We start from the raw sequence: 6,000 nt of genomic DNA, 5'->3' as shown, positions 1-6,000 counted from the left end.
ATATTTACAGGTGATAAAAATACAAGATGCTGCAAATACTGGATTAAACATTTCAGTAAACTCTTACTTTGTCAACAACACCCATCTTTGTACACAGTTACACATATGTATACATGCACACATACACATACTCACACACATATATTTTATTCCTTTTGATTAAAGTGATATAAAAAATGTAGGATAAGGACAGTTTTCAAAGAATCAAACAACTAGTGTGTTAAAGCAATTACATGACATATAAGGGTCTAAATCATCTCCTGGTCATGGAAGGGCTTACAGTAAGGCCCTGGGTGAAAGACTGTGGCACTCAGCTAAATATCTGAATATGAAATAGAAAATAATCATATATTGTACAGTATTCATATTTTCTCAAGATCAGACAGCCCAAGAAGAAACAAACGATAAAACAAAATTTTTTATCTTTTTACCTAATTCCCTGACAAAACTACACCACTGTCTTGCAAACGAGTACAGTAGAACGTCGATTTAAAGCGATTAAATTTAAAATTATTGATTTAAAGTGACACCCACAATTAAGGACAATGTATTAATTTAAAGCGAATCTTTCCTATTTTACATGAGTCAATCTGGCGCATCACATGGAAATACCTTACACACTATTTTAATTTTGCGCTCAATGTTTCCCATCAGACACGTCTCTGGCCACGCTACACAGCTGCCTGCCACCCTCCCACACCCTCAGTTCTCACACTGATGCTCTAGTGACCTGACATACTGTGTGACACTATCTCTCCTACCACGTGTATCAACCATCACCACTATGTCCAAGAGGCCAGCTACTACATCATTAACTACCCCACAGGGCAAGAAATCAAGGCAAGCAATTACACTGGAGCAGAAAATCAAGGTGCTGGAAGCACTGCAGTGTGGAAATGGTGCTTCAAGTGTGTCAGAATCGTCCATAGCTACACCACTAGACAGTGATGTGGATGATGAACTGGTCGAGTTGGGCTCTGCATCTTCAGAGGATGAATTGCCTAACTAAAGGTGATTGAAAACTATTATTTTTGATAGCATAAAGTAATTAAAAACTAAGTTGAGAGGAAAGTGAATCAGACAAGAGGCGAGTGGAGCGCGGCACCAGTGCCACCACCCTCCCCCATCAGCTGCTCTCGCTAGTAAACAGACCATTTCGCATCCCGTAATTTTAGCCGTGTTGATTTATGAGTGTTTGTTTTAGCATAATACAACAAACAATATTTTTTTATTCTAGGAGAAAGGCTGAGGTGCATCTGGGTAGACTGTCAGTCTTTTGGTATTGTGTTTCTCTCAAGTACCAAACAACTAAATAATTCCATTGAAACAACACTTTGATTTAGTGCAAATTAGGTTTAGAGCGACCTCTCTTGGAACATATCTCGTGTTATATCGATATTCTAATGTATTTCAACCCTCCCAAGGTCAGTAAACCTCAGATATAACACCTGGACTGGATAGTCAAGATATGAAACTGCAAACTTAATATAATTTCAAATAGTAAAACCTTTCTCAAACTACAGAACAGAAATGAATTGCATATGGAGGACCTTACTATGGCAAGATAACAACAGTCAATGAAGTGAAGGTCGCCTGTGATCCTTTTGACTTATAGGGAAGAGGAAAACAGGCATAGACAGACCTCTGACAGCCTACAATGTGGTACAGTATTGTCCGACTCAAAATCAATGGATCAATGTCTCCTGATATACAGTACAAGACCATTTCCATCTTCATAAATACTGTAGTGGATATCAATTCTAAAACCAATTTCAGAATGTGAATAAATAATTTTTCAATAACAAAATACTGTATTATTAACTAGATACTGTACTCCCTGAAGGTGACGTTTGCCTCAACCAAAATTTTTGAATCATTCAGGGGAAACAACTGTGACAAAACATACAGATAATGATGATTCCAGTATTGTACTCAACATAGGTATCAACAATATAAAACTGTAGAATAGTTAATTTCATTCCAAGAAACCTTTCTCAAGTTACAGAACAGATATGGAGGATTGAAAATATAATGATGGTAACTGACCTCCCAATTGAAACTATCATTATAAAATGAGGTTTTGGAAGCAAAGTGAATTCCGTAGGTTTAAAGCACTTAGGAGACAGTGTGGATGCCGTACACTGCCATTTTCAGACGCAGATAAATCACTGTAGTCACTAAAATGTGTGGAAGCTATTGAGATTAACTATGTACTGTACAGTGCAGTAAATGAGCAGGAGAATTTGGCAGTGATTTCGTTGTGACACTTAATACAACTAATAACATTTGCTATTTGTAATAAATATAAGTTGCTGTACTGTACAAATATTATTTTCTTGAGTTTGTTTTAAAGTAATAAAAATGAGTACAGTAGTTTCATTGAGCTCCATAAATATTTGTAAACAGTAAATTTCACCACTGGCCATACCTGCTGCTAGCCAGGCTTCCCCACCCACCTGTCAACCATCTCATGTCCACATTCTTGGCTACATTCAATATCTTCCATAATGTACTTACCTCATATGGCGAATGCAGAGATTGGGGGGGTGTTGGTGGGAGGGGGACTAATAAATAATTTGTTCTAGTAAATAAAACTTTGTGTTCCTATTTTTTAAAAACATGTAACTGCAAAATTATGTAAAAAAAAAAATCATCATATAAAGAGGGTTAAGTGTAGTGTTACCCATGTCTCTGACAATCCATCCACATGCCAAAAAGATGGTTTTTATTCAAGAACTAATGAGTGGTTTGATATACAGAAATGAAACATGGTTATATTCTGTATACAGCACTCAGCTTTGTATAACTGATAACTACGGTGAGTTTAAGTTTGTTGTTTACTAGTTACGGCCTTTGCTTGACTACCAAATGTAATTAATACTGTACTGTACAATAGTTCATAAATTAAACTGATATTCATTTAAAAATATACATGTAGTATCTTACATGTGAGATGTCTCCTTAAGACTGAAGAATTTATAAATCCATCTACAAGTTGTATTATGTGTAAAACATGTACAGTATTTACAGTTTTCATGGTATTACACATCTTCACCTTTACAAACACAGGTACAGTACTGTTAACTTACCAATCCCATGGGGAAACATATAGCACTGACAGTCACCCATATAATTTACTGTACAGTATAATACAGTACTGTATATATCATCCATTTATGTTGTGTATACATTGCTTTAAGTTCAGTTCTGTGTGATGCTTAAAGACTTTTTTGCAGTTCTCAGCTGTATATATATATATATATATATATATATATATATATATATATATATATATATATATATATATATATATATATATATATATATATATATATATATATATATATATAAATATAATATATATAAATATATATATATATATATATATATATATATATATATATATATATATATATTATATATATATATATATATATATATATATATATCTGATAAAACACACGGAAAAGAATCTTAGTCTTTGAAGCGTTTTATTCAAGACATCTTCAGTTGCCTCTGAAGATGTCTTGGAATAAAAAAACTGTTCATTTTCCCGATTTTATCAAATTTATCTTATCCACGTTTTCATTGTGATTTACATGATATATATATATATATATATATATATATATATATATATATATATATATATATATATATATACAGTGACCCTCGCTAACGCACCTCGTTAACGTAATTTCGATAATCTAACTGCCTTCCATAAGGATCTTCAATCGGTTAATCTAAAAATTAGCTTAAACTAACTTCTTACGAACCGACCTCAACATGTTTCGCTTGCACTGACCGGCAACCAGCTTTAGTATCAGTCCGCCAATACATTAATCGGTTCTAGGCTTAAATTCCTACTATTTTTGTAAATATCAAGAAGTTTATACTATTCAATAATTTTAAAAGTTTAATATTCAATTTTTAGTCATTTTAACAATTATTGAACAAAATTGAAGGTAAAGTGACTAGTTTAATGCGCGGCATCCAGCCTCTTAACACAGCAAACAGGCGCCAGTCTCTCTCTGTTTTACTGGAGGTAACATCTTGCTTGAGACTCTCTTCAACTAAATGCTTTTTTCTGTGTTTCCAAGCAAATTATTGGTCATTTTGAAATATATTTTATATATTGACAATATATAATGCAGTGCAGCGTTGATTTAAAGAAAATAATCTTGAATAAACCAGAGAGCTAAAATTTTATGGGTGAAATGGCACCATGGGTTGACTTCTCTTCCACCCCAATGCCTTCTTCTTCCTTCCTCCACCCCATTCTAAATCCCATCATCATCATCATCCAGGAGCCTTCTACATACACACCTCAAAGTAAGTGAACTTTTCTACCATTTTTGTTGAATTTAGGAAATTTTCGGTGAGCTGGAACCAGTACCCAAAACCCATTGAAACAATGGTTTCGTTAACGAACGTTTGAGTTAAACGACCTTCTGAAACCATTGAGTCAACACCAAATGCAGTTATATGTAGTATATGTAGTATGAATTATATATATATATATATATATATATATATATATATATATATATATATATATATATATATATATATATATATATATATATATATATATATATATATATATTATAATATATATATATATATATATATATATATATATATATATATATATATATATATATATATATATATATATATATATATATATATATATATATATATATATATATATATATATATATATATATATATATAATAAAAACCTCATTTTTAGTCCATATAACACGGACTTTGAACATATAATCAACGACTCACCAGTGGGGTATGCTAATCGAACGGATCCTACTACTAATATTCCTATAACCTAACAGTTTTACCTATAAAATTGAGAATGCTATAAGCATAACTCCTACACTAACGCGGATGAATACCGGACTATTTCGCCTGGCGATGAATATGCCAGTGACCCTACAACGAGAGGCGTCAGGCGCCATCTTTGTCTCTCATTGTGTAGCCAGTGCACCACTGTTATTGTTGAAATTTCGTCTTGATGTGGAAATTACGCGTAATTTGTATAACTATTTTGTTATACAAGTATATAATTGTAACAATGAGTCAGCCCAAAGCGCAGTGAGAAAGCTAATAACCCTTGAAACTAAGAGAAAGAAATTATAAAAAACGCGGAGAATGGAAGAAGCAAGTAAACTTAGTGATGAATATGGGATGGCTAAATCGACTATATGTACGATTTTGAAGAATAAAGAGGAGTTAAAAACTGTGCAAGTGGCTAAGGAATCTTTAGACTTAGCAAAGCAAGGTGTAATGTGATTGAAGAGATGGAAAATTTACTCTTAGTGTGGATAAAGGAGAAAGAAAATGGCAGGTGGTAACATTAGTGAAGCTATAATTTGTGAGAAGGCTAAACAATTGTTTGAGGACCTTAAAGCCAAGACTCCCAGTGGAAGTGATAGTGATGTGCCAGTGTTTAGGTACCTGCATGCTGAATAACACAAGGTAAGATAAAGTACCGTATTTTTTACATTTTCCACAGAATTTTTTCAGTGTTAAGCGGTTGTATTTGGGGGCCTGGAACGGATTAATCCTATAACTTAACGAATGCTATAACGAACGAGGTTCTGGAACCAATTACGTTCGTTATAGCATACCCCACTGTATATGTATGTGTGTGTGTGTTACACTAAATAGTGATAATTGCCGATTAAGTGTTAAATAACAGTATCACAGTATCACATCTTCCTCGTCAATCAGCAGTAAAGTTGGCCAATATTCATATTAATATTCTTCCAATCTCTTTTTTTGATAAGCATTCGTTCGAATCACACTGCTCCGCTGACAGTTCCACTGTGTGTGTTGGTGGGAATGTCGGCATAGTGACCTGTCATCCAGGAAGGATACAACAGGCTATGCACCCTTCACAGCCAGTGTACCATGAACTTCTGAACGGTACTGTGCATAGATGAAAATCGTGCCTTTCTTTATCTCACTCCTACGATGGCT

The sequence above is a fragment of the Homarus americanus genome, unplaced genomic scaffold, assembly GCF_018991925.1.
Source record: "Homarus americanus isolate GMGI-L3 unplaced genomic scaffold, GMGI_Hamer_2.0 scaffold30535, whole genome shotgun sequence".
NCBI classification, from domain to species: domain Eukaryota; kingdom Metazoa; phylum Arthropoda; class Malacostraca; order Decapoda; family Nephropidae; genus Homarus; species Homarus americanus.
The sequence above is the reverse complement of the archived record's forward strand: the minus strand, read 5'-3'. Positions refer to the sequence as shown.